Genomic DNA, 13,159 nt, shown 5'->3' with positions numbered 1-13,159 from the left:
AGAATTAATAAAATCTTTAATCCAGAGAAGAAACAAAATTAATAAATGAATTAAGAGTAACAAATAAATGAATAGAGTTTTTAAAAAATAAAAAATTAAATTCAGACAGTGGCGAAATTGACTGTTTACCAACGCTAATAATTTAAAGATATGTAAAGATTTACTTAAATTAAAATAATTTAATAATAATTAAAGAATTATTTAATTTAAAAAACTAAATTAAATAAATTAATATTTTAATCCGTGACATTTAAAATTCTAACGGCCAAAGTGCCCGCTCAATAGACAAATGTTTTTCCTCTCACGATAACAGAGGGGGTCTGTGTGAGAGGCATTGATTGAGGTAATGACCGAAGACTCATTAGCGAATGAATAAAATACGAAATAATTTTAGAAACAGTTAACGAAATTACTTACGGAAAATTCGATGCACCGAAATTTCTGAGATATATTGGACTTCCTGGTGAAGACAAACGTGTCGACGGAAAATGCTATCACAATACGATGTAAACGTGATAAATTATGAATAATGATAAAGAAACGAAAAATGAAGCGGAGTTGCACAACGCACTCAGACACATAACACTACATAAAAATACTTATTTGAGGAACGACACTAATGTCACAAACACGTCTCATTCTGGTAGGAAATGCTAGTATACTGCCCCACAATGGTGAAAAGAATGCTTCTACGCAGAAGATCTTGAAAGCCTCTCTTCCGTGTATCCTGAGACCCGGCCATCTGAAAACACTATCGCAAGATTAGACAAAACATATATTTTACTACAGTCACTTTGGAAACACATACATCTAAGTACTTACGGATTTACGGGCTTTTCGAAATTATAAGATACGGCACGTAAAACGTCCTACTACTCGACGCCATATTGTCTTCTAGACCATGCCCATAGGGAATTGGCTGATAGCGGAGCTGTAATGATGCACCGATTGGCTAATGGCAAATGTAGTGTAATCAATCATGATTGGTCTACATACTGAGTATTTCTGGCTATTTTCTACCAATCATACAATGTTAGGCTATGGCATACATAATGAATAATTAAGAATCGAGTCGAGCTTAAATTTTATTTATTTTATGATTAATTAGATCATTCTTTAAAAAATCATATAAATTAACTTTAACAACTTAATTAATCTATTTAAATAAACAGCTGAATAACCTACCAATATATGAAATCAAATAAGTATAAACAGAAGTATATTTATATAAGTTAAAATTACTAGTAAAAACGAAAATGAATATTGATATTTTAAACAAATAATTATAGTCAGTTGCGATGATATTTTAAAAATCGTACTACTTCAGCCGATCAGTAACAAATTATATATTGCGCACTGAGTCGAGCTGTTACTAAATCACTAATAAAGAAATAATTGAAAGTAGTAGAAACACGAATTGACGTTTTGTTTACGTTATTTTGTATTACCTTATATTACATTACGTTATATTGTATTACGTTATGTTATATTACGTTATATTATGATATATTATACTACGTTATATTATATCCCGTTATAATATATTATGTGGTATTGTATTACGTTATAATGTATTACGTTAAAAGGTATTACGTTATATATTATTACGTTATAAGGTATTACGTTATAATGTATTAGGAAGATATTTTTTTGTTGAGAGAGCTTGTAACGATTATAGAAGGTAGAAACGAAGAGAGAAAGAGTCTAAGTTATCGGTAAAAACAAACCATATAGAAAAAAAAGACAAGGTTAACAATATAATAATCTATTTTACAGTAGACTCCTCTTGGGTCTACTACGCATTGCTTGTATACAGTCTTAGGACGTTATACTTGTTTCAAACTCTATCACACAAAGAATACATAGATATATATTAATCCCGTGCATGTGGTAATGTGTAATAGCAAGATAGTTAACATTTTCCTTGTACATATGTAAAAAGATTGAAGTAATGTAGATAACATTTCTAGAATTTGTCCTTCCAATTTTATGCTGCACGCATAATTTTTTAAATATACAGATACATATTAAATATTAAATATATAAATACTAAATATACGAAACGTACTTTAATATAGCCGGCGTTTGGCACAGTAAAAAGTTTGGGGTGAATGTAGATAATAATTAAGGCAACATGCAAATATGGAAAAAGAAAAATAAACGTAGAAAGATATATAAAATCAAAGAGATTTAAAAATTATAAAGTTCCCCTGTGTTATGTCTAAAATGGTGTCACACGTTCAAGGCCACTCCTTCGAGAAACAGTAATCAGGTAGACGAAACGTGCTACATACCGCAGCTATAGAAATAGTGGCCGAACGGTAACGGATTAGCCCCCTCTGAGACACATCCGACGATAGCCCCTCCAAAGGGGCTAAAACCTTGATATAAAAACTCTTCTAAATTAGCGTTCGACACATTCTTCTGTTGTAACACTTTTGATCCGTCACTTTGTTGGATTTATATAATAAAAATTCCATTATCATACACGAAGTTCAATTTCTTCACCTTATTCGTGAAACGTTCGAACTGCGACGCGAGGAGATCACCGGCGATCTATCGGATTTGTGATTTCTTGTGTCTCCGACGTGACAATGGAAATAATAGAGTCATTGAAGTGATCCATCATTTCAAATTCATATCGCTTTTCTTTACTTCAGAACAGCTATAAACATTGTAAATGTCATTTATGTCTGGATTCCCTAGCGAAGTTCTCAAAGAATTCGTTAAACGATGCCATCAACAAAATAAATAATCGTAAAAAATCTATATTTGTGTTTAAAAAATACGCGAATAAAGAGAAATAGGATAATCGAGGCCGGTGAAAAGGGATCAACCTTTTCAGCAATGGCAAGGCACATGCCGGCATCTGATACAAGCGGAAGAGAAATCGATTTTTATCATGTTGCACGGTGAACAAGAACGCAAATATGGAATCTTTTGTACTACTCCAAACTCTGTTGGGTCACAGTAATAATAATAATCGGACGTTAAATTCTGCTCGTTTTTACTTAAAGTATTCTCGTTGCCTCTTTGACATTTGGCAGATCGTTTTCTGCCGAAATCCGTTCCATCTGACGTTGCAATCAATAACATTAATATTACGATAAAGACTTTTATCTCCGTTGTCGTCGACTTCCGTCAAGTCATTTTCTGCTCGCTGGATATGATACAGATTCCCAAAAACTTTCTTCATATGAAATTGTACTGATATGTATTTATCAAAGATTACACATTTTAAAATAGGTTACCATTATAAGATTTAAAAGAAATAGCTAAGAATATCAAGAAAAAGAAGAAACAAATTTTGAAGTTTGTTGGCCCGGAAATGTCATGATAAGGTATACTTCGATGTTATTTTTATTCTCGATAGGTGTCGCCGTCGTTGCTATTGTTACGTGGGAAACACAAGAAATCATGAAATTGACAGATAACCGATGATCTCCTCGCGTCGCACTTCGAACGTTTCACAAATAAGGTTCACAAAACGGTTCACAAATAAGAATTGAATCTTAGATATAGTAGTAAAATTTATTGTACGAATCCAATAGAGTGACGGTTCAGAGTGTTATAATAAACAGGTATCGAACGTTGATTTTGGAGGGTTCTGAGATTTTAATCTCTCTGGAGAGGTTATCGTCGGGTGTATATCAAAGAAGGCTATTCCGTTACTATCTGATTATTGTTTCGATAGCTATGGCATGCAGAATGTTTTGTCTACCATATTACTGCTTCTGAGCGTGTGACATCCCCCCCCCCCTTTCTTTTTAACTTTGCTTTGCTCCGTTGAAACGTATGGCTCTGGTGGGTCGTCTGAGTTGAATGATCCTGTCATCTTCATTTTTGGTAATGTTTTGGAAAGTGACCGTCCCATGAGTTGGTGGAAGAATTGATGCTGTTGATATTTGATCCATATTGTTTATGTGAGCGGTAGGGCAGAGTATTTTAGGAATTACTGGACTTAGACATTCGAAAAGTTTAGATTTATACTAGTCCTAGGGCTAGGTATCCGAATATTTGTAATGTTAATATGCGATATTCTCTGAGTGAATTTATACGTCGTTCGAATTGTAGGGTATTGACTTGTGTTTGTAACGTATTGAGGTTGGCTTTGTATTGAAGTTAGCTTTGTATTGAAGTTGGCTTTGTATTGAGGTTGCCTTTCTATTAGTTACAGTTGTGAGTTACCTTTGGAACCGTTTCTAATATTTTCTCTAGTGTTGAGATGTCTATTTCTTTAAAACTACGTGAACTGTTCTTAATTTTGATTTCGAGATATTAAGAAATATTTTTGTGTTCCTCCTATTTTCATAATATTACGGTCGTATGTGATTATACATTCAGTTTTGCTGCTAATTAAACTCGGTTGTTTGATTTCTAAAATTTTATGTGTTTTACATAATACGTCGTGTTTGTCAGTCCAGTGGAATGGAGTGTCTTTCTTTGTGAAATCTGTCAGTGGTTTCGCGATTTTAGAAAAGTTGCGTATAAATTTTCTGTAGTATCTAACGAGTCCTAAGAATGATTTTATGTAAGTTACGGTTTTTGGTATTTTAAAATCGTTCCCGGTCTGAATCTTTTTGGGATTGGGTTTTACTCCTTCCTTTGTTACTACGTGTCCTAGATATTCTAACTCTGGTTTCAAAAATTCGCATTTATCCGATTGTATCTTTAATTCTAAATTTTGTAATCTGTCTAATACAAAAACTAGATTTCGGTAGTGCTCTTGGATGGTGCTTCCGAATATTATGATATTGTCTAAGTATACGAAACAGTTATTTCCTACTAATCCCCGTAGCGCGGTATCCACCATGCGTTGGAACGTTGCCGGTGCGTGTTTGAGTCCGAAGGGCATACGATTATAATGTAAATGACTTTGTGGAGTTGAAAAAGCAGTATATTTTTTAGATTTTTGTTCTATAGGCATCTGGCGAAATTCCAACGAGAGGTCCAGGGCTGAGAAAAATTTAGCTTTGCCTAAGTGATCGAGTATATCGTCCGAATTTGATAAAGGATACGCGTCTTGATCCGTTTGCTCGTTTAATTTTCTAAAATCTATAGCAATCCTCCATTTTTGTTTACCTGATGCGTCTAATTTCTTTGGAACTACCCAAATTGGTGCGTTATATGGACTGTCCGATGGTTTTATGATTCGTTTGTTTAGCATATCGTTGATTTGAGTCTCAATTTCTTTTTTACGACATTCAGGCGATCTATAAGATGTGATGTTTATAGGTTTGTCCATCTTGAGTGTGATGGTTCGGTTAGTACATAGTAGTACATAGTAGTTAGTATATAGTAGTACATAGTAGTAAATCTGTTTCCATGTTAAAAACGTCTAGGTAATTGATAAGGATTTTCTCAAGGGGTTCTCGAAATTCTGGATCAATATGTTAGGTACGTATTACTTGTGCTAATTTATTAATTTGTCTTAGTCTATCGGGTTTTTCTATTTCGTTTGTAATATGACAGATTTGCTTACCAGTGTTGATAAAGCATATTGTTGTGGGCTTTCTTTCGATGTATTGGATTGAAATTAAAGTTTCGCCCGATCCTATCTGGTTATCGGCGTTCTGGAATGGTAATGTAGCGACACATGAGTCATAGGACGAGGCGAAGCGAGAGCGACTCGTGTTGTTGTGCCTCGGAATATTTATCTCCGGGCAAAAACAATCTCGCCGTTGAGGGCAACCATCGATCTAAGATAAATTCAAATTTTCCGACTCCCCCTACCAGTATAGATAAACGGACGCGATCGCGATCGAGCAATTATTACCGAGATATTACCGGGCTATTATCCGAGTTATCATACGAATATTACCGAGCTATTATTTGCGAATTAACGGAGTATACGAGTCTTCGAGTTATCCGCGAGCATTTTATATTCTATCTTTGCGACTACGTTTTACGAGCGTTTATCGACGGTATTCATAAATTTTTATACCAATATCTATTCAATTTATTCCAAATATACTTTACGGTTGCAACAGCAATCTTTTTCGTTATTATATAAATCCGATCTCCTCTCATCATCCGTTACAGTAATATAATCTCGTCTAAGGTTAGTTTATCGTTAGTGACGTTGTATTGATATTTTGTAAGGAATGGGAGTCCGATTATTCCATCTTCGATTAGGGAAAAGTTGTTAGGGATTACATGGAATTGATGATTTTTCTTGAGCATGATTAGATTGTAAATTTTGTCGGTGGTGTGTTTGTCATTTCCCATTAGGAAAGTCTTTGGGCTGGAAGTTTGGATGTTCAGCGAAGCCTTTTCTTTTATTCCTGCTCCGGTATCAATGAGAAATCTGGCTTTTCCTCCGTTTCTTCGTTGCAATACGATAAATTTCCGGTAATGGTGCAGTTGATTCTAGGTGCGTTTCTTCTGGATTCTCCGTTGTTTGGTTTACTCGAGGTGAGATCTTTTATTGGTTGGCGAATGGAAAATTTCGAGAGTAGCAGATCTCGGCTCGTGTCCGATTCGTGAATACTTGGAACATTTTAGTTTCATACGGTCACCTGATGGTTGGCTAAAAGCTCATGGTTGTGGATCGATAGCATTTCGTTTAGACACAGGCGAAGTGTTATCAAATTGATTTTTTGGGCGATTGGCAACACGATTTGCTTCTCGTAACCATTGTTCTCTATCGGCTGCTAGTTATTGGGCGAGGTTTAAGTTTTTCAGATCGCTAGCTATTACTATTTGTCCTATTTCGTATTGTAAATTGAGCAAATATGTTTTTAGTGATCCGCGTACTTCGATATCCATAGCTACGCGTCGTTCAGTTGGAGTGCGGTTTTCGTTTTGAACTGTAATTTAATATGTAGTTTAATTCGTTGAGCTGTTGTCGGGATTTAGAGTTAAAATATTATACGCTTTCTGTTGTTCCTTGTTTTTTTTTCTTTTCTTTTTTTAATTTTTCAGTTCGTATCTGCAATTGCTAATAGTGGTTGATGCTGATACGTGTTGTCTTAAACATGAATATAAGTCTTCAAACGAGTTAATCTTCAGGTATCGTACGTTTCTTTTTGCGTTGTCGGTTATCTTTTCGACGAGTATAAGGTCTAATAGTAAGTCTCTAGCACTTGCCTTGCACCTGGCTCTTGCTTTGCGGACTGATAGGACAAAGTCTTCAACGTCTATGTCGTCTCGACCCCGTAGTGTCTCAACAATACGTATGACTTTTTCTGCTTGGTGGCCTCGTTCTTCGTCGCAGTCATTTCTTGGTCTAATTGTGACGTAACTAGTTCATGGTCTTTGTGGGCAAGCTCTTCGAAAGAGTCATTGCCGCCTGCCTGGAGGCCCACGTGTTAGGACGAGTGCCCGGTTGGCACGAAAATCAGTACGGCTTTCGGTGGGGCTGCTCGACGGTAGATGCGGTGAACCGGGTACGGGAGATGTCACGAGCCATGGTTTCCTGGGGTGGGGTAGCGTTGGCAGTTTCTTTAGATATAGTCAATGCGTTCAACATCATATCCTGGGACAGGATAATGGAGGCCCTTGAATTCTTCGAGATGCCTCCCTACGTTATTCGTGTCATACGGGTCTACCCGAGCAACAGGTGGGTCGGGTACACTGGTAAAGATGGAGAGGGACGGCGGCCCGTCGAGCACGGGGTTCCGCAGGGTTCGGATTTGCGACCGATTCTGCCGATCATCGGTTATGACTCGGTGCTTTGCTGTCCCATGCCCCCAGACACAGGCATGGTGTGTTACGCGGACGACACGTTGGTCTTGGCTGGGGGACGTTGGTGGCACGAGACGCTGCGCCACGGAGAGCTTGCCGCCGCCTGCGCGATGCGGGTCTGAGGGTGTGCCCAGCCAAGTCGGAGGCCATATGGTTTTTTGGACTACCGGCGTAAAGAGACTTTCAGATGAAATATCTGGGCCTCACCATCGACAGTCAATGGACGTTCGGGCCGCATTTCGGGCTTCTGATTCCCAAAGTAACGACAGCAGCCGATGGCAGCCAACGGCTTATGTGGCCTGCTGTCGAACATCGGTGGGGCAGAAGTCGGAGTATAATTGGGAACCTGTTCTCGAGTTCTGTACGGGGCTCCGCTGTGGGCAGGGGATTTGATGACAAGTCGTCGCAGTCTATTTTGCTGAGGAGGCTTCATAGGACGATTGCCATCAGGATCGTAGGATGATACCGAATGATATCATATGCATTGGCGACTGTCCCGGCAGCGTCTCCTCCGTTCAAGCTCCAGGCCTTGGCACTCCGACGAGTGTACGAAAACCGGAGGGGTCTAAGCGCAAGCGGGGACTCTCCTTTCGCCGGGCTGGTGGCCCAAGACGTTCGGAGGGAAGCTGGACGAGAGATGTGGGAATGGTGGTGCTCCGATCTACTCACCGAAGAGCAGGTCCGTGGCCATCGGGCCGTTACAACGATCCTGCTAAATTGGGAGGCTTGGAGGGACCGTGGATGGCTTCCGGATGACGCATGTGCTCGCAGGACATGAAATATTCGGGGAATACCTGAAGAAAATCGGAAGAGAGCTGACGAGCACCTGTCACCACTGCGGTGAGGGCGAGAACGGCCCACGGCCCAGAACACGTTAGAATTTTGTTCGGCGTGGGAGGCCCCACGTAGGGGGGCGATGCTGAGAGGGCGACAAGAGTTCCTCGCAGTACGTTCATACCAGGGCACATTGCGCGTATTTCTGGCGCACGTTTCCGTTCAGTGACAGTACTTCGGCGGACTGGACTGCCGAAGCGAAAGGATTAATTATGACTCCGATCGAATCTGTCGTAAGTCAAGCAGCCGATCATCCAGTTATAGATTTATATCGAGCTACCTGATTAAATGTATATAATAACTTGATGAAATCTAGTTCGTTTCCCGTTTCAAAGTTTGGGTTAGGTTTATTTTAGATATTAGTCTGTAAAATTATTAGTATTTAGTATTTTATTTTAAAAATTAGTGTTTAATATTCAACGTAGCCTGATGTAATTGTAAAAATTGGTGGTTGTATATAACAATAGTAATTAAAAAATTACTCTTACTGTCATTCTGAAATTAGTATTAATTATAACATTTAATAAAAATGACTTACCTACATTAAACATAAAAAAGACAATTTGTCTTCGAGACTAACGCTTAATCTCACAGTCGTATTCGTTTTGTTATATTATATTCGTTACAGTCTGTTTTATTATATCTCTTCCCACTCTAACAGATCATTAAAAGTAGATCCTGACATGCGAAAATAATTAAAACATTTTATTTTAACTCTTCTTAATTCAAACATGAGAATCTGTTAAGATCCCAATCGATATTTATGTTTTACAATAAACGATGTGGCCAATACTCTCTGTTGATACTCTTTTTCTATGGCGGTAATATCAAAATATAATGAAAAATGAATGTTAACATCGATTTTTTCTGACTGCAAATAGCGGAATAGACGAGCAAACAAAGGAAGTAACTATTCGCACGAGAGTTGGATTTTCGGCAAAGATACGAAATTGTGTGAACGCTGCTTTCGAACGAACTGTAATAGAAACCAATAGAAACGCTCAATAGGACACCATCTCTTTCCATATGTAATAATCAATTTTTATTTTTTTTTTTTTTCATAATTTTCCACTGTTCAACTTTGTCACATATTCTTTGATACAAACCAAAGAATTATATAGAATTTTTAAATAATTTTTCATTGGCAAAAATTCTAACGGAAATAGCTATTCGGTTGAACACAATCTTTTGATCTCGTTAAACTGTAGAAAAGCAATAGACAATATACAATGCGTCTTGCTTGAGGTTTCCAGGATACAATCATATTTTTCTAAATATGTGTATAAATTCCCTAGAGTTCTAGTGTGATAGGGACTTTCTCTGTTTACGGACAGCTCGATTTTCTTTTGTTTTACCGACAACCATTTTGAGAGACACTCATTTCCCAAACGGACGGACAGAGAGCAACATCAGAGATAGACAAGATCACAAAAGAAAGAATAATTATTTAAAATATTGAAGATTGACGGAGAAAGATCGGTAGCTCAGGACGTTGAGAATCGAGAATCGATTTTCAGGTAGACATTGCACAGAACTTGTTATTTATTATTATGTTTACTGTTATAGATTGGTGTTAATTGTTATTTACCCCTGTATTTCATTTAAGTATTTTCACATTATTACCCCGAGATTTACAAGTGTGAAAAATTTTACTTACTTAGCTCTCACATTCCTGTAAGGGATACATCCTATTAAACTTCTACATAACACACACGCGCGTATATGTATAGGTTACAAATATATGTACATTAATTTTTTTTATTAACAACGTTCAAATGTTAATGCAGAAAAAAGAATACAGAATAATCAACAAAGGAGAATAATTTATATGGTATTTACGAGCACAGTTTGGTATAAGTATCTATAATTTATAACATAATTATTATACAGTATGTAGATGATGAAGTAAAGTATGAAAGTTATTGCCCGTTTAAAAACATTTTTGAATCTTTTTGTTAAATTGTAGGCAAAAGGAATGGGCTGATGAAACTGTAAAAAGGCTGACTAGACTTCGCTTTCTATGATATTTGGATATGTTGTAAAACTCAACGTTTTAAACAACTTTTTATTATACATATACGAGCTAAACTCGCTTTAAATGAAACACAGCTGATACTACTATAGTGAATTCTGCTGATAATCTGTGGCAGCGTGTGTATCAGTATTGGTCGGTCGACTTCTTATCATTTCACGCAAGCTCCTTGCGAGTTTTTCTCGCGGCGACCGGATTGAAAATTCTAACTTAAACCCAAACCCAATACATTGGTGAATTTGAATTTTATTTGAATTATAAGTTATAACAGACATTTCCTGCAGCTTAGCATGTATACGTTGTACATACACAGGTTTTTAAATCGTCCGACCATCGTTTAGAAATAGACGATAAATGACCGCGACAGCTAAACGCTACGGACGCATACGTTGGCACAGACCAACAACTACAACCTTTTATATACTTTAAATATACTTTATTGTAATGGTACCGGCAGTTTTTCGCGAATATTTCAGTGACTAAGCGAACTCAGCTCTTATATGTATAGAAAAATGTTCAAAATATCGATTTCTACAACATATCCAAAACTCGATGATCGAAATCGACACTGTAGCCGCACACGACAACGAAACCTTCCGACGGTTCCGTCGATACAAAGTATATCACCGAAGCGTAAGACCGACACGCCTAATGAGCCATCGATATCCCTACGGTTCTTCCGCCGAATATTTGGAAGAAAGCGTACGTGGCAACGGTCGCGGACGCCAAACGAACGCGTGCGTAATAGAGATATCGAGGGGCGACAAAAGAAACGAATCGCATCAAAAAAACATTCGAGTTTTAACAGCGAAATGAGAATAGTCGAGATGTAACTGAGAAGCGAAAAATGAGTTAGAATTGTACGAAACGAGTTGAAGGCGAGAATTGTTAAATAAATATATTGTTGAACACCGTCGAGTATCTCTGTGGCAACCTACACCGAACACCACTTCACACCAGTGGACTATATAAAATGAAATGATTTTACCTGATCTGTCGCATTGCTTCCGCAACAAATGGGAAAATTGTTGCATCTTGCTTGATGTTTGTAGGTTTGTAAGATCCGATAATATATGTTCAAGTACATGTATTATGTAATAAAATTATAATACAATTCTACTGTAAAAAGAATATACTTGCAAATAGTTGTCATATTTCTACAATGAATACAATTTTTAAACTTGTGAATCATAAATGTTGTACTTTGCTCATCTACGTACAAGGTATATGTATGCATATGTATTCCGATTAAAGATATATGTATATTAATTTTTTTTTTCTGTTAATGACGCTCAACCATCAATGAGATAAGAGGAATATAAAATAATTGGAGAAAAAAGAGGTTAAGTTGCAACATATTTGCAAGTACAAGTTGGCGTCAACAGCATCTATTTATAACATAATTATTGTGCAGTATGTAGTAAAATACAATACGAGAATCTTTGTAACAATTAAAAATAGTTCTGCAACTTCGTTAAAATGCAGAATAAAGTGAGTTATAGCTGGAGCTGCAGCAATCACGTTTTATTTATCTTCGCCGGTACGTTTAACTGGACGCAATGTAGTAAGGTATCTCTCGCATTCTGTAAACCAGGGCTTCTTATAGAATTAAAAGTCAAATGGAATCGTAAAAATTTTTGGCAACTGTTGCACACTAGTGAAATGAAAAATATCAATCGTATGTTATTATAGAATTATGAAGAATTCAGTGATTATAAGTTATTACTCCACTTAACTATTAAGCAGCAGATTTTTAAAAAATCGTTTCGGTGAGTTTTTGTTTGCAATTAGAACAAAAATACCAGTAATTTGTAAAATGGTCCTAAACACACCTGTAACCTTTTTGTATTACGTACCTATTGCAAAACGACATCTTGTGTATCGATTAAGTCTAACAAACGTCGAAGATGCTCTGTCATGTTATTCGGTTGTCTGGAAAGTTCGTTCCGATTTTTAAGGAATTTAGGCAACACGAATGATCATATTGAAAAGCTTTTCGCTGAAAAACCTGACAAGTTCTGCAAGGATAGAATATTCAAGTTGCATGAAAGATGGATAAATGATGTTGTGGAACAAAATGACACCTATATAATTCAATAAATGTATAACGAATTCAATCGTAAACGGGAACAGACTTTCCAAGCAATCATGCCTGACCCCGACCTAACTCCAATAAATATTCAGTGGTGATTTAATTTTTTGTGCAGAAATAAACAAGCACATTTATTTGATACATAATAATAATAAATAAATTTATTTGATAAATGTGCTTTGAATGTATTTAAATGCCACTAAGAAGTGGTAATAAGTAACAAAACTGTAAATGTAGCAAAGAATTGTTCAAAATTAAGCTTCTTTGATTTATGATTTGTTTACCGATTAATGATTTGTTTGTATATTTATCTTATGTATCATTTTATTTATATAACTGAATAGAGTTGTATGCACAGATTAGAATTTTCTGCACAACGGATGGTCCATTTAAATAGTCCTGAAATAGCCAAAATATTATGAATGATATTATTTTATAATTCGGATTATTTTCAATCGTTGCTAAAACATTTATTTCGTCCGCCTCAGACCAAGCACGAGTTCTGCAATTTTCCT

The sequence above is a fragment of the Bombus pascuorum genome, chromosome 10 (assembly GCF_905332965.1).
Source record: "Bombus pascuorum chromosome 10, iyBomPasc1.1, whole genome shotgun sequence".
In the NCBI taxonomy this organism is placed as follows: domain Eukaryota; kingdom Metazoa; phylum Arthropoda; class Insecta; order Hymenoptera; family Apidae; genus Bombus; species Bombus pascuorum.
This window is presented reverse-complemented; position numbering follows the sequence as displayed.